Source organism: Schistocerca gregaria, chromosome 7, assembly GCF_023897955.1.
Source record: "Schistocerca gregaria isolate iqSchGreg1 chromosome 7, iqSchGreg1.2, whole genome shotgun sequence".
NCBI classification, from domain to species: Eukaryota; Metazoa; Arthropoda; class Insecta; order Orthoptera; family Acrididae; genus Schistocerca; species Schistocerca gregaria.
The window spans coordinates 109,165,500-109,189,945 of NC_064926.1; the positions used below are offsets into that span (position 1 = coordinate 109,165,500).

A 24,446-nucleotide genomic window follows, 5' to 3' on the forward strand; every position below is an offset into this window, starting at 1 on the left:
TGCATTGTCAGATGTGGGGTTCGAACCCACGCTCCCTTTCGGGAACCAGAGCTTAAATCTGGCGCCTTAGACCGCTCGGCCAATCTGACGTGTGAGACAACAGTCCCAGTGACTTCCGTCTCTAGCATTATCTCAAGAACCTGACTGCGAAATCTGTTTCTTTTTTCGGTAGGACGGAATTATGTCAGTCTTACAATATTTAAGGCGCAATGTCAGATGTGGCGTAGGAAACGCATCCCGCGCTCTTCCGTCGTATCCAGTTTGAACTGTAACTAGCACAACTGTATTTAGTAATAGGATAATTTCCACATTGACGCAAAAGAAAGCAGATATTAGCAAACGGCATCTAAGGCCGTTTCCTAGCAACAGCCACGCTGTGCATTACGTACTCGTGGGAAGCCAATGAAATACTTCGTGTGAGGATCGAACTGTCGACCTTCACTTTACAATACTTAGGCACTGCCCCGGCGGTACCGACGCATACGTACTGAAACGTCTTTGGATCGTCAGTGAGTACTTCATATTAGAAATTTCGTGTTGGCCCTGATGTGCATTAAAGGGCAGATTTCTTCAGTGGAAGTCAGTTCTGCGCCTAGTCACAGTATATCGCCCTAGCAGCACCAGGAAAACGGGTTCAGATGTGCTCGCCTTCCACTCGGCGTTGAGCGCCTACAGCGAGATAGCCTTCGTCCTCTGGCGCCAGGAGGGAAGGCGACACATCACGGCGCAAACAGCTTGTAGGGGAAGGCAGTGGTGGTGTGTCGGTCAGCGTGGTTGCTTCCCAAGTAGCTGATCCGGGTTCGAAACCCGGACACCACACGGAAGTTGTCTCCTTTACTCAGGAGAGTGTGTTCAACGCTACTTGATCTTCGAATTTCCGGACAGTTGTGGTACGAATGGTTTTCCTCCACCCCTCGTCTCGCTCCGCGAAGGCTAGTGCGGATTACGATTCACAGCATCGTGTGTCCTCATGTGTCGACTTGTCTCGACTTTGCTCGGCTGACGCGAAAGCTGACGCTTGCAAATGGCCGTATATGTAGAGGACTGGCGCTAGAAACGACTGGGAGACGCCAAATCGACAAACACACAACGGACTCTTTCATTTGACAGTGGCCGCAGGTTCGCCCCTGTGCGTACCGAGAAGCAAGAGAGGTGTCAGCGTGCTGGACCGCAGGATTTCCGCGCAGCAGACTCAAAAACTAAGGAAAAAGGCAAAACTGAAGAAATCAATAGCTCGCGGACTTCCTAGCTGGTCACCCACCTGAGTACTAACCACGCCCAACGCTGTCGAATTTCGGTGATCGGGCATGGACCCGTGTCTTTGGCGTGGCATACAAGTTGGCGAGATCGTCGCCAGACGGGCGGACGCGTTATTCCTTGTACAGATCACTTGGGATTTGCCTTTTAGGGAAACAAAATGGAATAGCCCTTGGTGGGATCGAACCCACAGCCCCCTCGTTATTAGCATAATAACACCCTAATTTGGTGAGCTTATTGCCCGCGCAATACGGCCGCTTCAGGACTCCACTACCCCAACCGCCGTTTCATCTATCTTTATTAAGGCCCTGCCATTCATTGAAACACTTACGTGTCACTGTTGACTCATTTTCGCCTGTCGCTTCGAGCCCAGAGCCACAACACAACGACCACGGAAACGTCCGTGAGAAGAGCTAAAACTCGACACAGGAAAAGTATGTTCCGCTATTTCTTTTTGACTGCTCAGCCTATGGGACGTGAGACGCCAGCACTGCTGCCACTGTCTTCCCTAGCAAAACCTCCATGGCGTGTTTCTGCGTAATTTACTTGTTCTACAACATGAATGGAGTAGGTTAGTTTCTGAATGATTAAAATGCATTGTCAGATGTGGGGTTCGAACCCACGCTCCCTTTCGGGAACCAGAGCTTAAATCTGGCGCCTTAGACCGCTCGGCCAATCTGACGTGTGAGACAACAGTCCCAGTGACTTCCGTCTCTAGCATTATCTCAAGAACCTGACTGCGAAATCTGTTTCTTTTTTCGGTAGGACGGAATTATGTCAGTCTTACAATATTTAAGGCGCAATGTCAGATGTGGCGTAGGAAACGCATCCCGCGCTCTTCCGTCGTATCCAGTTTGAACTGTAACTAGCACAACTGTATTTAGTAATAGGATAATTTCCACATTGACGCAAAAGAAAGCAGATATTAGCAAACGGCATCTAAGGCCGTTTCCTAGCAACAGCCACGCTGTGCATTACGTACTCGTGGGAAGCCAATGAAATACTTCGTGTGAGGATCGAACTGTCGACCTTCACTTTACAATACTTAGGCACTGCCCCGGCGGTACCGACGCATACGTACTGAAACGTCTTTGGATCGTCAGTGAGTACTTCATATTAGAAATTTCGTGTTGGCCCTGATGTGCATTAAAGGGCAGATTTCTTCAGTGGAAGTCAGTTCTGCGCCTAGTCACAGTATATCGCCCTAGCAGCACCAGGAAAACGGGTTCAGATGTGCTCGCCTTCCACTCGGCGTTGAGCGCCTACAGCGAGATAGCCTTCGTCCTCTGGCGCCAGGAGGGAAGGCGACACATCACGGCGCAAACAGCTTGTAGGGGAAGGCAGTGGTGGTGTGTCGGTCAGCGTGGTTGCTTCCCAAGTAGCTGATCCGGGTTCGAAACCCGGACACCACACGGAAGTTGTCTCCTTTACTCAGGAGAGTGTGTTCAACGCTACTTGATCTTCGAATTTCCGAACAGTTGTGGTACGAATGGTTTTCCTCCACCCCTCGTCTCGCTCCGCGAAGGCTAGTGCGGATTACGATTCACAGCATCGTGTGTCCTCATGTGTCGACTTGTCTCGACTTTGCTCGGCTGACGCGAAAGCTGACGCTTGCAAATGGCCGTATATGTAGAGGACTGGCGCTAGAAACGACTGGGAGACGCCAAATCGACAAACACACAACGGACTCTTTCATTTGACAGTGGCCGCAGGTTCGCCCCTGTGCGTACCGAGAAGCAAGAGAGGTGTCAGCGTGCTGGACCGCAGGATTTCCGCGCAGCAGACTCAAAAACTAAGGAAAAAGGCAAAACTGAAGAAATCAATAGCTCGCGGACTTCCTAGCTGGTCACCCACCTGAGTACTAACCACGCCCAACGCTGTCGAATTTCGGTGATCGGGCATGGACCCGTGTCTTTGGCGTGGCATACAAGTTGGCGAGATCGTCGCCAGACGGGCGGACGCGTTATTCCTTGTACAGATCACTTGGGATTTGCCTTTTAGGGAAACAAAATGGAATAGCCCTTGGTGGGATCGAACCCACAGCCCCCTCGTTATTAGCATAATAACACCCTAATTTGGTGAGCTTATTGCCCGCGCAATACGGCCGCTTCAGGACTCCACTACCCCAACCGCCGTTTCATCTATCTTTATTAAGGCCCTGCCATTCATTGAAACACTTACGTGTCACTGTTGACTCATTTTCGCCTGTCGCTTCGAGCCCAGAGCCACAACACAACGACCACGGAAACGTCCGTGAGAAGAGCTAAAACTCGACACAGGAAAAGTATGTTCCGCTATTTCTTTTTGATTGCTCAGCCTATGGGACGTGAGACGCCAGCACTGCTGCCACTGTCTTCCCTAGCAAAACCTCCATGGCGTGTTTCTGCGTAATTTACTTGTTCTACAACATGAATGGAGTAGGTTAGTTTCTGAATGATTAAAATGCATTGTCAGATGTGGGGTTCGAACCCACGCTCCCTTTCGGGAACCAGAGCTTAAATCTGGCGCCTTAGACCGCTCGGCCAATCTGACGTGTGAGACAACAGTCCCAGTGACTTCCGTCTCTAGCATTATCTCAAGAACCTGACTGCGAAATCTGTTTCTTTTTTCGGTAGGACGGAATTATGTCAGTCTTACAATATTTAAGGCGCAATGTCAGATGTGGCGTAGGAAACGCATCCCGCGCTCTTCCGTCGTATCCAGTTTGAACTGTAACTAGCACAACTGTATTTAGTAATAGGATAATTTCCACATTGACGCAAAAGAAAGCAGATATTAGCAAACGGCATCTAAGGCCGTTTCCTAGCAACAGCCACGCTGTGCATTACGTACTCGTGGGAAGCCAATGAAATACTTCGTGTGAGGATCGAACTGTCGACCTTCACTTTACAATACTTAGGCACTGCCCCGGCGGTACCGACGCATACGTACTGAAACGTCTTTGGATCGTCAGTGAGTACTTCATATTAGAAATTTCGTGTTGGCCCTGATGTGCATTAAAGGGCAGATTTCTTCAGTGGAAGTCAGTTCTGCGCCTAGTCACAGTATATCGCCCTAGCAGCACCAGGAAAACGGGTTCAGATGTGCTCGCCTTCCACTCGGCGTTGAGCGCCTACAGCGAGATAGCCTTCGTCCTCTGGCGCCAGGAGGGAAGGCGACACATCACGGCGCAAACAGCTTGTAGGGGAAGGCAGTGGTGGTGTGTCGGTCAGCGTGGTTGCTTCCCAAGTAGCTGATCCGGGTTCGAAACCCGGACACCACACGGAAGTTGTCTCCTTTACTCAGGAGAGTGTGTTCAACGCTACTTGATCTTCGAATTTCCGAACAGTTGTGGTACGAATGGTTTTCCTCCACCCCTCGTCTCACTCCGCGAAGGCTAGTGCGGATTACGATTCACAGCATCGTGTGTCCTCATGTGTCGACTTGTCTCGACTTTGCTCGGCTGACGCGAAAGCTGACGCTTGCAAATGGCCGTATATGTAGAGGACTGGCGCTAGAAACGACTGGGAGACGCCAAATCGACAAACACACAACGGACTCTTTCATTTGACAGTGGCCGCAGGTTCGCGCCTGTGCGTACCGAGAAGCAAGAGAGGTGTCAGCGTGCTGGACCGCAGGATTTCCGCGCAGCAGACTCAAAAACTAAGGAAAAAGGCAAAACTGAAGAAACCAATAGCTCGCGGACTTCCTAGCTGGTCACCCACCTGAGTACTAACCACGCCCAACGCTGTCGAATTTCGGTGATCGGGCATGGACCCGTGTCTTTGGCGTGGCATACAAGTTGGCGAGAACGTCGCCAGACGGGCGGACGCCTTAGTCCTTGTACAGATCACTTGGGATTTGCCTTTTAGGGAAACAAAATGGAATAGCCCTTGGTGGGATCGAACCCACAGCCCCCTCGTTATTAGCATAATAACACTCTAACTTGGTGAGCTTATTGCCCGCGCAATACGGCCGCTTCAGGACTCCACTACCCCAACCGCCGTTTCATCTATCTTTATTAAAGCCCTGCCATTCATTGAAACACGTACGTGTCACTGTTGACTCATTTTCGCCTGTCGCTTCGAGCCCAGAGCCACAACACAACAACCACGGAAACGTCCGTGAGAAGAGCTAAAACTCGACACAGGAAAAGTATGTTCCGCTATTTCTTTTTGACTGCTCAGCCTATGGGACGTGAGAAGCCAGCACTGCTGCCACTGTCTTCCCTAGCAAAACCTCCATGGCGTGTTTCTGCGTAATTTACTTGTTCTACAACATGAATGGAGTAGGTTAGTTTCTGAATGATTAAAATGCATTGTCAGATGTGGGGTTCGAACCCACGCTCCCTTTCGGGAACCAGAGCTTAAATCTGGCGCCTTAGACCGCTCGGCCAATCTGACGTGTGAGACAACAGTCCCAGTGACTTCCGTCTCTAGCATTATCTCAAGAACCTGACTGCGAAATCTGTTTCTTTTTTCGGTAGGACGGAATTATGTCAGTCTTACAATATTTAAGGCGCAATGTCAGATGTGGCGTAGGAAACGCATCCCGCGCTCTTCCGTCGTATCCAGTTTGAACTGTAACTAGCACAACTGTATTTAGTAATAGGATAATTTCCACATTGACGCAAAAGAAAGCAGATATTAGCAAACGGCATCTAAGGCCGTTTCCTAGCAACAGCCACGCTGTGCATTACGTACTCGTGGGAAGCCAATGAAATACTTCGTGTGAGGATCGAACTGTCGACCTTCACTTTACAATACTTAGGCACTGCCCCGGCGGTACCGACGCATACGTACTGAAACGTCTTTGGATCGTCAGTGAGTACTTCATATTAGAAATTTCGTGTTGGCCCTGATGTGCATTAAAGGGCAGATTTCTTCAGTGGAAGTCAGTTCTGCGCCTAGTCACAGTATATCGCCCTAGCAGCACCAGGAAAACGGGTTCAGATGTGCTCGCCTTCCACTCGGCGTTGAGCGCCTACAGCGAGATAGCCTTCGTCCTCTGGCGCCAGGAGGGAAGGCGACACATCACGGCGCAAACAGCTTGTAGGGGAAGGCAGTGGTGGTGTGTCGGTCAGCGTGGTTGCTTCCCAAGTAGCTGATCCGGGTTCGAAACCCGGACACCACACGGAAGTTGTCTCCTTTACTCAGGAGAGTGTGTTCAACGCTACTTGATCTTCGAATTTCCGAACAGTTGTGGTACGAATGGTTTTCCTCCACCCCTCGTCTCGCTCCGCGAAGGCTAGTGCGGATTACGATTCACAGCATCGTGTGTCCTCATGTGTCGACTTGTCTCGACTTTGCTCGGCTGACGCGAAAGCTGACGCTTGCAAATGGCCGTATATGTAGAGGACTGGCGCTAGAAACGACTGGGAGACGCCAAATCGACAAACACACAACGGACTCTTTCATTTGACAGTGGCCGCAGGTTCGCGCCTGTGCGTACCGAGAAGCAAGAGAGGTGTCAGCGTGCTGGACCGCAGGATTTCCGCGCAGCAGACTCAAAAACTAAGGAAAAAGGCAAAACTGAAGAAACCAATAGCTCGCGGACTTCCTAGCTGGTCACCCACCTGAGTACTAACCACGCCCAACGCTGTCGAATTTCGGTGATCGGGCATGGACCCGTGTCTTTGGCGTGGCATACAAGTTGGCGAGAACGTCGCCAGACGGGCGGACGCCTTAGTCCTTGTACAGATCACTTGGGATTTGCCTTTTAGGGAAACAAAATGGAATAGCCCTTGGTGGGATCGAACCCACAGCCCCCTCGTTATTAGCATAATAACACTCTAACTTGGTGAGCTTATTGCCCGCGCAATACGGCCGCTTCAGGACTCCACTACCCCAACCGCCGTTTCATCTATCTTTATTAAAGCCCTGCCATTCATTGAAACACGTACGTGTCACTGTTGACTCATTTTCGCCTGTCGCTTCGAGCCCAGAGCCACAACACAACAACCACGGAAACGTCCGTGAGAAGAGCTAAAACTCGACACAGGAAAAGTATGTTCCGCTATTTCTTTTTGACTGCTCAGCCTATGGGACGTGAGAAGCCAGCACTGCTGCCACTGTCTTCCCTAGCAAAACCTCCATGGCGTGTTTCTGCGTAATTTACTTGTTCTACAACATGAATGGAGTAGGTTAGTTTCTGAATGATTAAAATGCATTGTCAGATGTGGGGTTCGAACCCACGCTCCCTTTCGGGAACCAGAGCTTAAATCTGGCGCCTTAGACCGCTCGGCCAATCTGACGTGTGAGACAACAGTCCCAGTGACTTCCGTCTCTAGCATTATCTCAAGAACCTGACTGCGAAATCTGTTTCTTTTTTCGGTAGGACGGAATTATGTCAGTCTTACAATATTTAAGGCGCAATGTCAGATGTGGCGTAGGAAACGCATCCCGCGCTCTTCCGTCGTATCCAGTTTGAACTGTAACTAGCACAACTGTATTTAGTAATAGGATAATTTCCACATTGACGCAAAAGAAAGCAGATATTAGCAAACGGCATCTAAGGCCGTTTCCTAGCAACAGCCACGCTGTGCATTACGTACTCGTGGGAAGCCAATGAAATACTTCGTGTGAGGATCGAACTGTCGACCTTCACTTTACAATACTTAGGCACTGCCCCGGCGGTACCGACGCATACGTACTGAAACGTCTTTGGATCGTCAGTGAGTACTTCATATTAGAAATTTCGTGTTGGCCCTGATGTGCATTAAAGGGCGGATTTCTTCAGTGGAAGTCAGTTCTGCGCCTAGTCACAGTATATCGCCCTAGCAGCACCAGGAAAACGGGTTCAGATGTGCTCGCCTTCCACTCGGCGTTGAGCGCCTACAGCGAGATAGCCTTCGTCCTCTGGCGCCAGGAGGGAAGGCGACACATCACGGCGCAAACAGCTTGTAGGGGAAGGCAGTGGTGGTGTGTCGGTCAGCGTGGTTGCTTCCCAAGTAGCTGATCCGGGTTCGAAACCCGGACACCACACGGAAGTTGTCTCCTTTACTCAGGAGAGTGTGTTCAACGCTACTTGATCTTCGAATTTCCGAACAGTTGTGGTACGAATGGTTTTCCTCCACCCCTCGTCTCGCTCCGCGAAGGCTAGTGCGGATTACGATTCACAGCATCGTGTGTCCTCATGTGTCGACTTGTCTCGACTTTGCTCGGCTGACGCGAAAGCTGACGCTTGCAAATGGCCGTATATGTAGAGGACTGGCGCTAGAAACGACTGGGAGACGCCAAATCGACAAACACACAACGGACTCTTTCATTTGACAGTGGCCGCAGGTTCGCCCCTGTGCGTACCGAGAAGCAAGAGAGGTGTCAGCGTGCTGGACCGCAGGATTTCCGCGCAGCAGACTCAAAAACTAAGGAAAAAGGCAAAACTGAAGAAATCAATAGCTCGCGGACTTCCTAGCTGGTCACCCACCTGAGTACTAACCACGCCCAACGCTGTCGAATTTCGGTGATCGGGCATGGACCCGTGTCTTTGGCGTGGCATACAAGTTGGCGAGATCGTCGCCAGACGGGCGGACGCGTTATTCCTCGTACAGATCACTTGGGATTTGCCTTTTAGGGAAACAAAATGGAATAGCCCTTGGTGGGATCGAACCCACAGCCCCCTCGTTATTAGCATAGTAACACTCTAACTTGGTGAGCTTATTGCCCGCGCAATACGGCCGCTTCAGGACTCCACTACCCCAACCGCCGTTTCATCTATCTTTATTAAAGCCCTGCCATTCATTGAAACACGTACGTGTCACTGTTGACTCATTTTCGCCTGTCGCTTCGACCCCAGAGCCACAACACAACAACCACGGAAACGTCCGTGAGAAGAGCTAAAACTCGACACAGGAAAAGTATGTTCCGCTATTTCTTTTTGACTGCTCAGCCTATGGGACGTGAGAAGCCAGCACTGCTGCCACTGTCTTCCCTAGCAAAACCTCCATGGCGTGTTTCTGCGTAATTTACTTGTTCTACAACATGAATGGAGTAGGTTAGTTTCTGAATGATTAAAATGCATTGTCAGATGTGGGGTTCGAACCCACGCTCCCTTTCGGGAACCAGAGCTTAAATCTGGCGCCTTAGACCGCTCGGCCAATCTGACGTGTGAGACAACAGTCCCAGTGACTTCCGTCTCTAGCATTATCTCAAGAACCTGACTGCGAAATCTGTTTCTTTTTTCGGTAGGACGGAATTATGTCAGTCTTACAATATTTAAGGCGCAATGTCAGATGTGGCGTAGGAAACGCATCCCGCGCTCTTCCGTCGTATCCAGTTTGAACTGTAACTAGCACAACTGTATTTAGTAATAGGATAATTTCCACATTGACGCAAAAGAAAGCAGATATTAGCAAACGGCATCTAAGGCCGTTTCCTAGCAACAGCCACGCTGTGCATTACGTACTCGTGGGAAGCCAATGAAATACTTCGTGTGAGGATCGAACTGTCGACCTTCACTTTACAATACTTAGGCACTGCCCCGGCGGTACCGACGCATACGTACTGAAACGTCTTTGGATCGTCAGTGAGTACTTCATATTAGAAATTTCGTGTTGGCCCTGATGTGCATTAAAGGGCAGATTTCTTCAGTGGAAGTCAGTTCTGCGCCTAGTCACAGTATATCGCCCTAGCAGCACCAGGAAAACGGGTTCAGATGTGCTCGCCTTCCACTCGGCGTTGAGCGCCTACAGCGAGATAGCCTTCGTCCTCTGGCGCCAGGAGGGAAGGCGACACATCACGGCGCAAACAGCTTGTAGGGGAAGGCAGTGGTGGTGTGTCGGTCAGCGTGGTTGCTTCCCAAGTAGCTGATCCGGGTTCGAAACCCGGACACCACACGGAAGTTGTCTCCTTTACTCAGGAGAGTGTGTTCAACGCTACTTGATCTTCGAATTTCCGAACAGTTGTGGTACGAATGGTTTTCCTCCACCCCTCGTCTCGCTCCGCGAAGGCTAGTGCGGATTACGATTCACAGCATCGTGTGTCCTCATGTGTCGACTTGTCTCGACTTTGCTCGGCTGACGCGAAAGCTGACGCTTGCAAATGGCCGTATATGTAGAGGACTGGCGCTAGAAACGACTGGGAGACGCCAAATCGACAAACACACAACGGACTCTTTCATTTGACAGTGGCCGCAGGTTCGCGCCTGTGCGTACCGAGAAGCAAGAGAGGTGTCAGCGTGCTGGACCGCAGGATTTCCGCGCAGCAGACTCAAAAACTAAGGAAAAAGGCAAAACTGAAGAAACCAATAGCTCGCGGACTTCCTAGCTGGTCACCCACCTGAGTACTAACCACGCCCAACGCTGTCGAATTTCGGTGATCGGGCATGGACCCGTGTCTTTGGCGTGGCATACAAGTTGGCGAGAACGTCGCCAGACGGGCGGACGCCTTAGTCCTTGTACAGATCACTTGGGATTTGCCTTTTAGGGAAACAAAATGGAATAGCCCTTGGTGGGATCGAACCCACAGCCCCCTCGTTATTAGCATAATAACACTCTAACTTGGTGAGCTTATTGCCCGCGCAATAAGGCCGCTTCAGGACTCCACTACCCCAACCGCCGTTTCATCTATCTTTATTAAAGCCCTGCCATTCATTGAAACACGTACGTGTCACTGTTGACTCATTTTCGCCTGTCGCTTCGAGCCCAGAGCCACAACACAACAACCACGGAAACGTCCGTGAGAAGAGCTAAAACTCGACACAGGAAAAGTATGTTCCGCTATTTCTTTTTGACTGCTCAGCCTATGGGACGTGAGAAGCCAGCACTGCTGCCACTGTCTTCCCTAGCAAAACCTCCATGGCGTGTTTCTGCGTAATTTACTTGTTCTACAACATGAATGGAGTAGGTTAGTTTCTGAATGATTAAAATGCATTGTCAGATGTGGGGTTCGAACCCACGCTCCCTTTCGGGAACCAGAGCTTAAATCTGGCGCCTTAGACCGCTCGGCCAATCTGACGTGTGAGACAACAGTCCCAGTGACTTCCGTCTCTAGCATTATCTCAAGAACCTGACTGCGAAATCTGTTTCTTTTTTCGGTAGGACGGAATTATGTCAGTCTTACAATATTTAAGGCGCAATGTCAGATGTGGCGTAGGAAACGCATCCCGCGCTCTTCCGTCGTATCCAGTTTGAACTGTAACTAGCACAACTGTATTTAGTAATAGGATAATTTCCACATTGACGCAAAAGAAAGCAGATATTAGCAAACGGCATCTAAGGCCGTTTCCTAGCAACAGCCACGCTGTGCATTACGTACTCGTGGGAAGCCAATGAAATACTTCGTGTGAGGATCGAACTGTCGACCTTCACTTTACAATACTTAGGCACTGCCCCGGCGGTACCGACGCATACGTACTGAAACGTCTTTGGATCGTCAGTGAGTACTTCATATTAGAAATTTCGTGTTGGCCCTGATGTGCATTAAAGGGCAGATTTCTTCAGTGGAAGTCAGTTCTGCGCCTAGTCACAGTATATCGCCCTAGCAGCACCAGGAAAACGGGTTCAGATGTGCTCGCCTTCCACTCGGCGTTGAGCGCCTACAGCGAGATAGCCTTCGTCCTCTGGCGCCAGGAGGGAAGGCGACACATCACGGCGCAAACAGCTTGTAGGGGAAGGCAGTGGTGGTGTGTCGGTCAGCGTGGTTGCTTCCCAAGTAGCTGATCCGGGTTCGAAACCCGGACACCACACGGAAGTTGTCTCCTTTACTCAGGAGAGTGTGTTCAACGCTACTTGATCTTCGAATTTCCGAACAGTTGTGGTACGAATGGTTTTCCTCCACCCCTCGTCTCGCTCCGCGAAGGCTAGTGCGGATTACGATTCACAGCATCGTGTGTCCTCATGTGTCGACTTGTCTCGACTTTGCTCGGCTGACGCGAAAGCTGACGCTTGCAAATGGCCGTATATGTAGAGGACTGGCGCTAGAAACGACTGGGAGACGCCAAATCGACAAACACACAACGGACTCTTTCATTTGACAGTGGCCGCAGGTTCGCGCCTGTGCGTACCGAGAAGCAAGAGAGGTGTCAGCGTGCTGGACCGCAGGATTTCCGCGCAGCAGACTCAAAAACTAAGGAAAAAGGCAAAACTGAAGAAACCAATAGCTCGCGGACTTCCTAGCTGGTCACCCACCTGAGTACTAACCACGCCCAACGCTGTCGAATTTCGGTGATCGGGCATGGACCCGTGTCTTTGGCGTGGCATACAAGTTGGCGAGAACGTCGCCAGACGGGCGGACGCCTTAGTCCTTGTACAGATCACTTGGGATTTGCCTTTTAGGGAAACAAAATGGAATAGCCCTTGGTGGGATCGAACCCACAGCCCCCTCGTTATTAGCATAATAACACTCTAACTTGGTGAGCTTATTGCCCGCGCAATAAGGCCGCTTCAGGACTCCACTACCCCAACCGCCGTTTCATCTATCTTTATTAAAGCCCTGCCATTCATTGAAACACGTACGTGTCACTGTTGACTCATTTTCGCCTGTCGCTTCGAGCCCAGAGCCACAACACAACGACCACGGAAACGTCCGTGAGAAGAGCTAAAACTCGACACAGGAAAAGTATGTTCCGCTATTTCTTTTTGACTGCTCAGCCTATGGGACGTGAGAAGCCAGCACTGCTGCCACTGTCTTCCCTAGCAAAACCTCCATGGCGTGTTTCTGCGTAATTTACTTGTTCTACAACATGAATGGAGTAGGTTAGTTTCTGAATGATTAAAATGCATTGTCAGATGTGGGGTTCGAACCCACGCTCCCTTTCGGGAACCAGAGCTTAAATCTGGCGCCTTAGACCGCTCGGCCAATCTGACGTGTGAGACAACAGTCCCAGTGACTTCCGTCTCTAGCATTATCTCAAGAACCTGACTGCGAAATCTGTTTCTTTTTTCGGTAGGACGGAATTATGTCAGTCTTACAATATTTAAGGCGCAATGTCAGATGTGGCGTAGGAAACGCATCCCGCGCTCTTCCGTCGTATCCAGTTTGAACTGTAACTAGCACAACTGTATTTAGTAATAGGATAATTTCCACATTGACGCAAAAGAAAGCAGATATTAGCAAACGGCATCTAAGGCCGTTTCCTAGCAACAGCCACGCTGTGCATTACGTACTCGTGGGAAGCCAATGAAATACTTCGTGTGAGGATCGAACTGTCGACCTTCACTTTACAATACTTAGGCACTGCCCCGGCGGTACCGACGCATACGTACTGAAACGTCTTTGGATCGTCAGTGAGTACTTCATATTAGAAATTTCGTGTTGGCCCTGATGTGCATTAAAGGGCAGATTTCTTCAGTGGAAGTCAGTTCTGCGCCTAGTCACAGTATATCGCCCTAGCAGCACCAGGAAAACGGGTTCAGATGTGCTCGCCTTCCACTCGGCGTTGAGCGCCTACAGCGAGATAGCCTTCGTCCTCTGGCGCCAGGAGGGAAGGCGACACATCACGGCGCAAACAGCTTGTAGGGGAAGGCAGTGGTGGTGTGTCGGTCAGCGTGGTTGCTTCCCAAGTAGCTGATCCGGGTTCGAAACCCGGACACCACACGGAAGTTGTCTCCTTTACTCAGGAGAGTGTGTTCAACGCTACTTGATCTTCGAATTTCCGAACAGTTGTGGTACGAATGGTTTTCCTCCACCCCTCGTCTCGCTCCGCGAAGGCTAGTGCGGATTACGATTCACAGCATCGTGTGTCCTCATGTGTCGACTTGTCTCGACTTTGCTCGGCTGACGCGAAAGCTGACGCTTGCAAATGGCCGTATATGTAGAGGACTGGCGCTAGAAACGACTGGGAGACGCCAAATCGACAAACACACAACGGACTCTTTCATTTGACAGTGGCCGCAGGTTCGCGCCTGTGCGTACCGAGAAGCAAGAGAGGTGTCAGCGTGCTGGACCGCAGGATTTCCGCGCAGCAGACTCAAAAACTAAGGAAAAAGGCAAAACTGAAGAAACCAATAGCTCGCGGACTTCCTAGCTGGTCACCCACCTGAGTACTAACCACGCCCAACGCTGTCGAATTTCGGTGATCGGGCATGGACCCGTGTCTTTGGCGTGGCATACAAGTTGGCGAGAACGTCGCCAGACGGGCGGACGCCTTAGTCCTTGTACAGATCACTTGGGATTTGCCTTTTAGGGAAACAAAATGGAATAGCCCTTGGTGGGATCGAACCCACAGCCCCCTCGTTATTAGCATAATAACACTCTAACTTGGTGAGCTTATTGCCCGCGCAATACGGCCGCTTCAGGACTCCACTACCCCAACCGCCGTTTCATCTATCTTTATTAAAGCCCTGCCATTCATTGAAACACGTACGTGTCACTGTTGACTCATTTTCGCCTGTCGCTTCGAGCCCAGAGCCACAACACAACAACCACGGAAACGTCCGTGAGAAGAGCTAAAACTCGACACAGGAAAAGTATGTTCCGCTATTTCTTTTTGACTGCTCAGCCTATGGGACGTGAGAAGCCAGCACTGCTGCCACTGTCTTCCCTAGCAAAACCTCCATGGCGTGTTTCTGCGTAATTTACTTGTTCTACAACATGAATGGAGTAGGTTAGTTTCTGAATGATTAAAATGCATTGTCAGATGTGGGGTTCGAACCCACGCTCCCTTTCGGGAACCAGAGCTTAAATCTGGCGCCTTAGACCGCTCGGCCAATCTGACGTGTGAGACAACAGTCCCAGTGACTTCCGTCTCTAGCATTATCTCAAGAACCTGACTGCGAAATCTGTTTCTTTTTTCGGTAGGACGGAATTATGTCAGTCTTACAATATTTAAGGCGCAATGTCAGATGTGGCGTAGGAAACGCATCCCGCGCTCTTCCGTCGTATCCAGTTTGAACTGTAACTAGCACAACTGTATTTAGTAATAGGATAATTTCCACATTGACGCAAAAGAAAGCAGATATTAGCAAACGGCATCTAAGGCCGTTTCCTAGCAACAGCCACGCTGTGCATTACGTACTCGTGGGAAGCCAATGAAATACTTCGTGTGAGGATCGAACTGTCGACCTTCACTTTACAATACTTAGGCACTGCCCCGGCGGTACCGACGCATACGTACTGAAACGTCTTTGGATCGTCAGTGAGTACTTCATATTAGAAATTTCGTGTTGGCCCTGATGTGCATTAAAGGGCGGATTTCTTCAGTGGAAGTCAGTTCTGCGCCTAGTCACAGTATATCGCCCTAGCAGCACCAGGAAAACGGGTTCAGATGTGCTCGCCTTCCACTCGGCGTTGAGCGCCTACAGCGAGATAGCCTTCGTCCTCTGGCGCCAGGAGGGAAGGCGACACATCACGGCGCAAACAGCTTGTAGGGGAAGGCAGTGGTGGTGTGTCGGTCAGCGTGGTTGCTTCCCAAGTAGCTGATCCGGGTTCGAAACCCGGACACCACACGGAAGTTGTCTCCTTTACTCAGGAGAGTGTGTTCAACGCTACTTGATCTTCGAATTTCCGAACAGTTGTGGTACGAATGGTTTTCCTCCACCCCTCGTCTCGCTCCGCGAAGGCTAGTGCGGATTACGATTCACAGCATCGTGTGTCCTCATGTGTCGACTTGTCTCGACTTTGCTCGGCTGACGCGAAAGCTGACGCTTGCAAATGGCCGTATATGTAGAGGACTGGCGCTAGAAACGACTGGGAGACGCCAAATCGACAAACACACAACGGACTCTTTCATTTGACAGTGGCCGCAGGTTCGCCCCTGTGCGTACCGAGAAGCAAGAGAGGTGTCAGCGTGCTGGACCGCAGGATTTCCGCGCAGCAGACTCAAAAACTAAGGAAAAAGGCAAAACTGAAGAAATCAATAGCTCGCGGACTTCCTAGCTGGTCACCCACCTGAGTACTAACCACGCCCAACGCTGTCGAATTTCGGTGATCGGGCATGGACCCGTGTCTTTGGCGTGGCATACAAGTTGGCGAGATCGTCGCCAGACGGGCGGACGCGTTATTCCTCGTACAGATCACTTGGGATTTGCCTTTTAGGGAAACAAAATGGAATAGCCCTTGGTGGGATCGAACCCACAGCCCCCTCGTTATTAGCATAATAACACTCTAACTTGGTGAGCTTATTGCCCGCGCAATACGGCCGCTTCAGGACTCCACTACCCCAACCGCCGTTTCATCTATCTTTATTAAAGCCCTGCCATTCATTGAAACACGTACGTGTCACTGTTGACTCATTTTCGCCTGTCGCTTCGACCCCAGAGCCACAACACAACAACCACGGAAACGTCCGTGAGAAGAGCTAAAACTCGACACAGGAAAAGTATGTTCCGCTATTTCTTTTTGACTGCTCAGCCTATGGGACGTGAGAAGCCAGCACTGCTGCCACTGTCTTCCCTAGCAAAACCTCCATGGCGTGTTTCTGCGTAATTTACTTGTTCTACAACATGAATGGAGTAGGTTAGTTTCTGAATGATTAAAATGCATTGTCAGATGTGGGGTTCGAACCCACGCTCCCTTTCGGGAACCAGAGCTTAAATCTGGCGCCTTAGACCGCTCGGCCAATCTGACGTGTGAGACAACAGTCCCAGTGACTTCCGTCTCTAGCATTATCTCAAGAACCTGACTGCGAAATCTGTTTCTTTTTTCGGTAGGACGGAATTATGTCAGTCTTACAATATTTAAGGCGCAATGTCAGATGTGGCGTAGGAAACGCATCCCGCGCTCTTCCGTCGTATCCAGTTTGAACTGTAACTAGCACAACTGTATTTAGTAATAGGATAATTTCCACATTGACGCAAAAGAAAGCAGATATTAGCAAACGGCATCTAAGGCCGTTTCCTAGCAACAGCCACGCTGTGCATTACGTACTCGTGGGAAGCCAATGAAATACTTCGTGTGAGGATCGAACTGTCGACCTTCACTTTACAATACTTAGGCACTGCCCCGGCGGTACCGACGCATACGTACTGAAACGTCTTTGGATCGTCAGTGAGTACTTCATATTAGAAATTTCGTGTTGGCCCTGATGTGCATTAAAGGGCAGATTTCTTCAGTGGAAGTCAGTTCTGCGCCTAGTCACAGTATATCGCCCTAGCAGCACCAGGAAAACGGGTTCAGATGTGCTCGCCTTCCACTCGGCGTTGAGCGCCTACAGCGAGATAGCCTTCGTCCTCTGGCGCCAGGAGGGAAGGCGACACATCACGGCGCAAACAGCTTGTAGGGGAAGGCAGTGGTGGTGTGTCGGTCAGCGTGGTTGCTTCCCAAGTAGCTGATCCGGGTTCGAAACCCGGACACCACACGGAAGTTGTCTCCTTTACTCAGGAGAGTGTGTTCAACGCTACTTGATCTTCGAATTTCCGAACAGTTGTGGTACGAATGGTTTTCCTCCACCCCTCGTCTCGCTCCGCGAAGGCTAGTGCGGATTACGATTCACAGCATCGTGTGTCCTCATGTGTCGACTTGTCTCGACTTTGCTCGGCTGACGCGAAAGCTGACGCTTGCAAATGGCCGTATATGTAGAGGACTGGCGCTAGAAACGACTGGGAGACGCCAAATCGACAAACACACAACGGACTCTTTCATTTGACAGTGGCCGCAGGTTCGCCCCTGTGCGTACCGAGAAGCAAGAGAGGTGTCAGCGTGCTGGACCGCAGGATTTCCGCGCAGCAGACTCAAAAACTAAGGAAAAAGGCAAAACTGAAGAAATCAATAGCTCGCGGACTTCCTAGCTGGTCACCCACCTGAGTACTAACCACGCCCAACGCTGTCGAATTTCGGTGATCGGGCATGGACCCGTGTCTTTGGCGTGGCATACAAGTTGGCGAGATCGTCGCCAGACGGGCGGACGCGTTATTCCTCGTACAGATCACTTGGGATTTGCCTTTTAGGGAAACAAAATGGAATAGCCCTTGGTGGGATCGAACCCACAGCCCCCTCGTTATTAGCATAATAACACTCTAACTTGGTGAGCTTATTGCCCGCGCAATACGGCCGCTTCAGGACTCCACTACCCCAACCGCCGTTTCATCTATCTTTATTAAAGCCCTGCCATTCATTGAAACACGTACGTGTCACTGTTGACTCATTTTCGCCTGTCGCTTCGACCCCAGAGCCACAACACAACAACCACGGAAACGTCCGTGAGAAGAGCTAAAACTCGACACAGGAAAAGTATGTTCCGCTATTTCTTTTTGACTGCTCAGCCTATGGGACGTGAGAAGCCAGCACTGCTGCCACTGTCTTCCCTAGCAAAACCTCCATGGCGTGTTTCTGCGTAATTTACTTGTTCTACAACATGAATGGAGTAGGTTAGTTTCTGAATGATTAAAATGCATTGTCAGATGTGGGGTTCGAACCCACGCTCCCTTTCGGGAACCAGAGCTTAAATCTGGCGCCTTAGACCGCTCGGCCAATCTGACGTGTGAGACAACAGTCCCAGTGACTTCCGTCTCTAGCATTATCTCAAGAACCTGACTGCGAAATCTGTTTCTTTTTTCGGTAGGACGGAATTATGTCAGTCTTACAATATTTAAGGCGCAATGTCAGATGTGGCGTAGGAAACGCATCCCGCGCTCTTCCGTCGTATCCAGTTTGAACTGTAACTAGCACAACTGTATTTAGTAATAGGATAATTTCCACATTGACGCAAAAGAAAGCAGATATTAGCAAACGGCATCTAAGGCCGTTTCCTAGCAACAGCCACGCTGTGCATTACGTACTCGTGGGAAGCCAATGAAATACTTCGTGTGAGGATCGAACTGTCGACCTTCACTTTACAATACTTAGGCACTGCCCCGGCGGTACCGACGCATACGTACTGAAACGTCTTTGGATCGTCAGTGAGTACTTCATATTAGAAATTTCGTGTTGGCCCTGATGTGCATTAAAGGGCAGATTTCTTCAGTGGAAGTCAGTTCTGCGCCTAGTCACAGTATATCGCCCTAGCAGCACCAGGAAAACGGGTTCAGATGTGCTCGCCTTCCACTCGGCGTTGAGCGCCTACAGCGAGATAGCCTTCGTCCTCTGGCGCCAGGAGGGAAGGCGACACATCACGGCGCAAACAGCTTGTAGGGGAAGGCAGTGGTGGTGTGTCGGTCAGCGTGGTTGCTTCCCAAGTAGCTGATCCGGGTTCGAAACCCGGACACCACACGGAAGTTGTCTCCTTTACTCAGGAGAGTGTGTTCAACGCTACTTGATCTTCGAATTTCCGAACAGTTGTGGTACGAATGGTTTTCCTCCACCCCTCGTCTCGCTCCGCGAAGGCTAGTGCGGATTACGATTCACAGCATCGTGTGTCCTCATGTGTCGACTTGTCTCGACTTTGCTCGGCTGACGCGAAAGCTGACGCTTGCAAATGGCCGTATATGTAGAGGACTGGCGCTAGAAACGACTGGGAGACGCCAAATCGACAAACACACAACGGACTCTTTCATTTGACAGTGGCCGCAGGTTCGCGCCTGTGCGTACCGAGAAGCAAGAGAGGTGTCAGCGTGCTGGACCGCAGGATTTCCGCGCAGCAGACTCAAAAACTAAGGAAAAAGGCAAAACTGAAGAAACCAATAGCTCGCGGACTTCCTAGCTGGTCACCCACCTGAGTACTAACCACGCCCAACGCTGTCGAATTTCGGTGATCGGGCATGGACCCGTGTCTTTGGCGTGGCATACAAGTTGGCGAGAACGTCGCCAGACGGGCGGACGCCTTAGTCCTTGTACAGATCACTTGGGATTTGCCTTTTAGGGAAACAAAATGGAATAGCCCTTGGTGGGATCGAACCCACAGCCCCCTCGTTATTAGCATAATAACACTCTAACTTGGTGAGCTTATTGCCCGCGCAATACGGCCGCTTCAGGACTCCACTACCCCAACCGCCGTTTCATCTATCTTTATTAAAGCCCTGCCATTCATTGAAACACGTACGTGTCACTGTTGACTCATTTTCGCCTGTCGCTTCGAGCCCAGAGCCACAACACAACAACCACGGAAACGTCCGTGAGAAGAGCTAAAACTCGACACAGGAAAAGTATGTTCCGCTATTTCTTTTTGACTGCTCAGCCTATGGGACGTGAGAAGCCAGCACTGCTGCCACTGTCTTCCCTAGCAAAACCTCCATGGCGTGTTTCTGCGTAATTTACTTGTTCTACAACATGAATGGAGTAGGTTAGTTTCTGAATGATTAAAATGCATTGTCAGATGTGGGGTTCGAACCCACGCTCCCTTTCGGGAACCAGAGCTTAAATCTGGCGCCTTAGACCGCTCGGCCAATCTGACGTGTGAGACAACAGTCCCAGTGACTTCCGTCTCTAGCATTATCTCAAGAACCTGACTGCGAAATCTGTTTCTTTTTTCGGTAGGACGGAATTATGTCAGTCTTACAATATTTAAGGCGCAATGTCAGATGTGGCGTAGGAAACGCATCCCGCGCTCTTCCGTCGTATCCAGTTTGAACTGTAACTAGCACAACTGTATTTAGTAATAGGATAATTTCCACATTGACGCAAAAGAAAGCAGATATTAGCAAACGGCATCTAAGGCCGTTTCCTAGCAACAGCCACGCTGTGCATTACGTACTCGTGGGAAGCCAATGAAATACTTCGTGTGAGGATCGAACTGTCGACCTTCACTTTACAATACTTAGGCACTGCCCCGGCGGTACCGACGCATACGTACTGAAACGTCTTTGGATCGTCAGTGAGTACTTCATATTAGAAATTTCGTGTTGGCCCTGATGTGCATTAAAGGGCGGATTTCTTCAGTGGAAGTCAGTTCTGCGCCTAGTCACAGTATATCGCCCTAGCAGCACCAGGAAAACGGGTTCAGATGTGCTCGCCTTCCACTCGGCGTTGAGCGCCTACAGCGAGATAGCCTTCGTCCTCTGGCGCCAGGAGGGAAGGCGACACATCACGGCGCAAACAGCTTGTAGGGGAAGGCAGTGGTGGTGTGTCGGTCAGCGTGGTTGCTTCCCAAGTAGCTGATCCGGGTTCGAAACCCGGACACCACACGGAAGTTGTCTCCTTTACTCAGGAGAGTGTGTTCAACGCTACTTGATCTTCGAATTTCCGAACAGTTGTGGTACGAATGGTTTTCCTCCACCCCTCGTCTCGCTCCGCGAAGGCTAGTGCGGATTACGATTCACAGCATCGTGTGTCCTCATGTGTCGACTTGTCTCGACTTTGCTCGGCTGACGCGAAAGCTGACGCTTGCAAATGGCCGTATATGTAGAGGACTGGCGCTAGAAACGACTGGGAGACGCCAAATCGACAAACACACAACGGACTCTTTCATTTGACAGTGGCCGCAGGTTCGCCCCTGTGCGTACCGAGAAGCAAGAGAGGTGTCAGCGTGCTGGACCGCAGGATTTCCGCGCAGCAGACTCAAAAACTAAGGAAAAAGGCAAAACTGAAGAAATCAATAGCTCGCGGACTTCCTAGCTGGTCACCCACCTGAGTACTAACCACGCCCAACGCTGTCGAATTTCGGTGATCGGGCATGGACCCGTGTCTTTGGCGTGGCATACAAGTTGGCGAGATCGTCGCCAGACGGGCGGACGCGTTATTCCTCGTACAGATCACTTGGGATTTGCCTTTTAGGGAAACAAAATGGAATAGCCCTTGGTGGGATCGAACCCACAGCCCCCTCGTTATTAGCATAATAACACTCTAACTTGGTGAGCTTATTGCCCGCGCAATACGGCCGCTTCAGGACTCCACTACCCCAACCGCCGTTTCATCTATCTTTATTAAAGCCCTGCCATTCATTGAAACACGTACGTGTCACTGTTGACTCATTTTCGCCTGTCGCTTCGACCCCAGAGCCACAACACAACAACCACGGAAACGTCCGTGAGAAGAGCTAAAACTCGACACAGGAAAAGTATGTTCCGCTATTTCTTTTTGACTGCTCAGCCTATGGGACGTGAGAAGCCAGCACTGCTGCCACTGTCTTCCCTAGCAAAACCTCCATGGCGTGTTTCTGCGTAATTTACTTGTTCTACAACATGAATGGAGTAGGTTAGTTTCTGAATGATTAAAATGCATTGTCAGATGTGGGGTTCGAACCCACGCTCCCTTTCGGGAACCAGAGCTTAAATCTGGCGCCTTAGACCGCTCGGCCAATCTGACGTGTGAGACAACAGTCCCAGTGACTTCCGTCTCTAGCATTATCTCAAGAACCTGACTGCGAAATCTGTTTCTTTTTTCGGTAGGACGGAATTATGTCAGTCTTACAATATTTAAGGCGCAATGTCAGATGTGGCGTAGGAAACGCATCCCGCGCTCTTCCGTCGTATCCAGTTTGAACTGTAACTAGCACAACTGTATTTAGTAATAGGATAATTTCCACATTGACGCAAAAGAAAGCAGATATTAGCAAACGGCATCTAAGGCCGTTTCCTAGCAACAGCCACGCTGTGCATTACGTACTCGTGGGAAGCCAATGAAATACTTCGTGTGAGGATCGAACTGTCGACCTTCACTTTACAATACTTAGGCACTGTCCCGGCGGTACCGACGCATACGTACTGAAACGTCTTTGGATCGTCAGTGAGTACTTCATATTAGAAATTTCGTGTTGGCCCTGATGTGCATTAAAGGGCAGATTTCTTCAGTGGAAGTCAGTTCTGCGCCTAGTCACAGTATATCGCCCTAGCAGCACCAGGAAAACGGGTTCAGATGTGCTCGCCTTCCACTCGGCGTTGAGCGCCTACAGCGAGATAGCCTTCGTCCTCTGGCGCCAGGAGGGAAGGCGACACATCACGGCGCAAACAGCTTGTAGGGGAAGGCAGTGGTGGTGTGTCGGTCAGCGTGGTTGCTTCCCAAGTAGCTGATCCGGGTTCGAAACCCGGACACCACACGGAAGTTGTCTCCTTTACTCAGGAGAGTGTGTTCAACGCTACTTGATCTTCGAATTTCCGAACAGTTGTGGTACGAATGGTTTTCCTCCACCCCTCGTCTCGCTCCGCGAAGGCTAGTGCGGATTACGATTCACAGCATCGTGTGTCCTCATGTGTCGACTTGTCTCGACTTTGCTCGGCTGACGCGAAAGCTGACGCTTGCAAATGGCCGTATATGTAGAGGACTGGCGCTAGAAACGACTGGGAGACGCCAAATCGACAAACACACAACGGACTCTTTCATTTGACAGTGGCCGCAGGTTCGCCCCTGTGCGTACCGAGAAGCAAGAGAGGTGTCAGCGTGCTGGACCGCAGGATTTCCGCGCAGCAGACTCAAAAACTAAGGAAAAAGGCAAAACTGAAGAAATCAATAGCTCGCGGACTTCCTAGCTGGTCACCCACCTGAGTACTAACCACGCCCAACGCTGTCGAATTTCGGTGATCGGGCATGGACCCGTGTCTTTGGCGTGGCATACAAGTTGGCGAGATCGTCGCCAGACGGGCGGACGCGTTATTCCTCGTACAGATCACTTGGGATTTGCCTTTTAGGGAAACAAAATGGAATAGCCCTTGGTGGGATCGAACCCACAGCCCCCTCGTTATTAGCATAATAACACTCTAACTTGGTGAGCTTATTGCCCGCGCAATACGGCCGCTTCAGGACTCCACTACCCCAACCGCCGTTTCATCTATCTTTATTAAAGCCCTGCCATTCATTGAAACACGTACGTGTCACTGTTGACTCATTTTCGCCTGTCGCTTCGACCCCAGAGCCACAACACAACAACCACGGAAACGTCCGTGAGAAGAGCTAAAACTCGACACAGGAAAAGTATGTTCCGCTATTTCTTTTTGACTGCTCAGCCTATGGGACGTGAGAAGCCAGCACTGCTGCCACTGTCTTCCCTAGCAAAACCTCCATGGCGTGTTTCTGCGTAATTTACTTGTTCTACAACATGAATGGAGTAGGTTAGTTTCTGAATGATTAAAATGCATTGTCAGATGTGGGGTTCGAACCCACGCTCCCTTTCGGGAACCAGAGCTTAAATCTGGCGCCTTAGACCGCTCGGCCAATCTGACGTGTGAGACAACAGTCCCAGTGACTTCCGTCTCTAGCATTATCTCAAGAACCTGACTGCGAAATCTGTTTCTTTTTTCGGTAGGACGGAATTATGTCAGTCTTACAATATTTAAGGCGCAATGTCAGATGTGGCGTAGGAAACGCATCCCGCGCTCTTCCGTCGTATCCAGTTTGAACTGTAACTAGCACAACTGTATTTAGTAATAGGATAATTTCCACATTGACGCAAAAGAAAGCAGATATTAGCAAACGGCATCTAAGGCCGTTTCCTAGCAACAGCCACGCTGTGCATTACGTACTCGTGGG

The 24,446-nt window shown here is 50.4% G+C and overlaps 14 non-coding genes across 14 annotated transcripts; all 14 read right to left on the minus strand.

Annotated features, from left to right (window-relative positions):
• Positions 1-5: 5 nt before the first annotated feature.
• On the minus strand, positions 6-89 carry Trnal-uaa (transfer RNA leucine (anticodon UAA)). Its single transcript has one exon. It is a non-coding gene; the product is annotated as a tRNA-Leu (tRNA).
• A 1,766-nt stretch (positions 90-1,855) lies between these two features.
• Trnal-uaa (transfer RNA leucine (anticodon UAA)) lies at positions 1,856-1,939 on the minus strand. The gene has a single exon. It is a non-coding gene; the product is annotated as a tRNA-Leu (tRNA).
• A 1,766-nt stretch (positions 1,940-3,705) lies between these two features.
• Trnal-uaa (transfer RNA leucine (anticodon UAA)) lies at positions 3,706-3,789 on the minus strand. The gene has a single exon. It is a non-coding gene; the product is annotated as a tRNA-Leu (tRNA).
• Positions 3,790-5,555: 1,766 nt separating this feature from the next.
• On the minus strand, positions 5,556-5,639 carry Trnal-uaa (transfer RNA leucine (anticodon UAA)). Its single transcript has one exon. It is a non-coding gene; the product is annotated as a tRNA-Leu (tRNA).
• Positions 5,640-7,405: 1,766 nt separating this feature from the next.
• Positions 7,406-7,489, minus strand: Trnal-uaa (transfer RNA leucine (anticodon UAA)). The gene has a single exon. It is a non-coding gene; the product is annotated as a tRNA-Leu (tRNA).
• A 1,766-nt stretch (positions 7,490-9,255) lies between these two features.
• Positions 9,256-9,339, minus strand: Trnal-uaa (transfer RNA leucine (anticodon UAA)). The gene has a single exon. It is a non-coding gene; the product is annotated as a tRNA-Leu (tRNA).
• A 1,766-nt stretch (positions 9,340-11,105) lies between these two features.
• Trnal-uaa (transfer RNA leucine (anticodon UAA)) lies at positions 11,106-11,189 on the minus strand. Its single transcript has one exon. It is a non-coding gene; the product is annotated as a tRNA-Leu (tRNA).
• A 1,766-nt stretch (positions 11,190-12,955) lies between these two features.
• On the minus strand, positions 12,956-13,039 carry Trnal-uaa (transfer RNA leucine (anticodon UAA)). Its single transcript has one exon. It is a non-coding gene; the product is annotated as a tRNA-Leu (tRNA).
• Positions 13,040-14,805: 1,766 nt separating this feature from the next.
• Positions 14,806-14,889, minus strand: Trnal-uaa (transfer RNA leucine (anticodon UAA)). Its single transcript has one exon. It is a non-coding gene; the product is annotated as a tRNA-Leu (tRNA).
• A 1,766-nt stretch (positions 14,890-16,655) lies between these two features.
• Trnal-uaa (transfer RNA leucine (anticodon UAA)) lies at positions 16,656-16,739 on the minus strand. Its single transcript has one exon. It is a non-coding gene; the product is annotated as a tRNA-Leu (tRNA).
• Positions 16,740-18,505: 1,766 nt separating this feature from the next.
• Positions 18,506-18,589, minus strand: Trnal-uaa (transfer RNA leucine (anticodon UAA)). The gene has a single exon. It is a non-coding gene; the product is annotated as a tRNA-Leu (tRNA).
• Positions 18,590-20,355: 1,766 nt separating this feature from the next.
• Positions 20,356-20,439, minus strand: Trnal-uaa (transfer RNA leucine (anticodon UAA)). The gene has a single exon. It is a non-coding gene; the product is annotated as a tRNA-Leu (tRNA).
• Positions 20,440-22,205: 1,766 nt separating this feature from the next.
• Positions 22,206-22,289, minus strand: Trnal-uaa (transfer RNA leucine (anticodon UAA)). Its single transcript has one exon. It is a non-coding gene; the product is annotated as a tRNA-Leu (tRNA).
• A 1,766-nt stretch (positions 22,290-24,055) lies between these two features.
• Trnal-uaa (transfer RNA leucine (anticodon UAA)) lies at positions 24,056-24,139 on the minus strand. Its single transcript has one exon. It is a non-coding gene; the product is annotated as a tRNA-Leu (tRNA).
• Positions 24,140-24,446: the final 307 nt, after the last annotated feature.